At 50.9% G+C, this 1,840-nt stretch overlaps 1 protein-coding gene across 1 annotated transcript in view; it reads left to right on the forward strand.

The window, feature by feature from the left end:
* Positions 1 to 1,074: 1,074 nt before the first annotated feature.
* Positions 1,075 to 1,840, forward strand: part of ZNF207 (zinc finger protein 207) — a 71,710-nt gene continuing 70,944 nt past the window's right edge. Inside the window, exon 1 of the mRNA XM_011992854.1 lies at positions 1,075 to 1,169. The gene's annotated coding sequence lies outside the window, so the exon portion shown is untranslated. The remainder of the gene's footprint in view (positions 1,170 to 1,840) is intronic.

Here is a 1,840-nt window from a genome sequence, read left to right on the forward strand (position 1 = left end):
GAACTGGGCTCAGGGAAGACAAGGGGAGGATGCAGAAGGAGCCAGGACATTGCTGCCTCTGCCTGGGCTGCAGCCACACTAAGCTGAGCGATGAGGTCCTTTCCTGGAGGGATGGAGAATCCCATCCAGATCCCTGTCCTGGCCCCTGGGGCTTCTGTGGTGTGGGTGGAATGAGTAGAGTGCCACCTCTGTCTGGTATGACCTGGAGAGGAGGCTTCCTCTCTCAGGGGTGAGAAGGCATTGAACTAGAAGACTCTAGAAATCCCTCATAGAAGCACTCAGCTCCCTCGGGGACTCCAAGGGAAGCTTGTTACTGAGAAGGACAGTGGAGGCAGAATCGTGTCTCCCACCATGTTAAGTGTGTCCTCTGCTGCCAAGGACCCTCGTCTACACCTTAGACCACCAGCCCCAGCCGTTCCCTGTCAGCACACCCACCTCCACCACCTCTCCCAACCATGACTTCCAAGCAGGGCCACAGGGTGGGGTCACAGGGTCACTTCACCTGACCCAGGCCTCTCCCCAGGTCAGGAGGCAGCTGTCTGGTCAGAGGGATTCCCTTTGTGGCATCTGACTTTCTCCTCAGCAGGTCCCACCACCCTCTCGGCAGCACTTCGCCAGGGCCAAGGCTGGCCGTGTCCTCCCTGCTTCCTTCCTTGTCCAAGGTGGCTGCTGGCCCAGAGAGGGTGAATAAATCTTCAGGCCGGTGGAGGTAGATTGGCCTTTTATCCACAGGATACGGAAACTGAAATCTGGGGAATCCCCAAACAGCAGCCATAGACTCACTGGCCTTCATTAAACGGGAGAGGAATCACAGAAACTGGGGAAGGGAAAGCAGACCTTCAAATGAGAAATTTCACTTTAATGACACATTCATCATTCGTTTTTTAATTAGGAAAAGCTCCCTAATGAGGCTGTTTTGCCAGCTAATAGGACTCTCGATTTCCATGAGCATCATTCTTGCCCAGAGGATTAGAGAAGCCATTGCTCACCAAGCCGGGATCTTCCCCCAGCGTCCAATTTAATTTGCAAATACGTAATGCAGATTCCCTGGGTGCCGTGAAAGCCCTTCCTGGCATCATTCATATTGCTTCCCGTGCTGGCTGGAAAGCACGGTTCTCCTCTGCCTTAAAAACAGTGCCCAACAGTGAACTGCCCCTCCGAGGACTTGAGTAAGTGGAAAAAACAAAACACAAACTGCAATGTTTGTTTCTAAGTATTTTTGTATTGTGTACATTCTGTATATTTTTGTTGTAACATATTATTTGAGCACAGATTCCATTAAAGATTTTTTTTTTTCCAAGCCATTGGTTATTCAGGAAGTGACCTGAAGGGCTGGCATTAGGGCCTGTTTCATCTGGGTCTAGGTCAGGATGGGTGGGAGAGGGTGAACAGCAGTGGTGGTGGATCTAGGATTTCTATAACATACAGATCGGGGCATCAGTGCTTAGCACCAGTCTGTAGCTCTGTGCTTCTTTCTTTTCTCAAATCACTGAACTCTTTTGAGTGGTTGATGAAAGCTGTGATTTCTCTTCCCATAAAAATGTGTATGTAGGACGGACATGGTGGCTCACACCTGTAATCCCAGCACTTTGGGAGGCTGACGCATGTGGATCACCTGAGGTCAGGAGTTCAAGACCAGCCTGGCCAACATGACGAAACCCCATCTCTACAAAAAATACAAAAAATTAGCTGGGCATGGTGGCGCGTGCCTGTAATCCCAGCTACTCAGGAGGCTGAGGCAGGAGAATCGCTTGAACCAGGGAGGCGGAGGTTGCAGTGAGCCAAGATCACACCACTGCACTCCAGCCTGGTGACAGAGTGAGACTCCGTCTCAAAAAAA

Source organism: Mandrillus leucophaeus, unplaced genomic scaffold (assembly GCF_000951045.1).
Source record: "Mandrillus leucophaeus isolate KB7577 unplaced genomic scaffold, Mleu.le_1.0 Scaffold419, whole genome shotgun sequence".
Taxonomy (NCBI): domain Eukaryota; kingdom Metazoa; phylum Chordata; class Mammalia; order Primates; family Cercopithecidae; genus Mandrillus; species Mandrillus leucophaeus.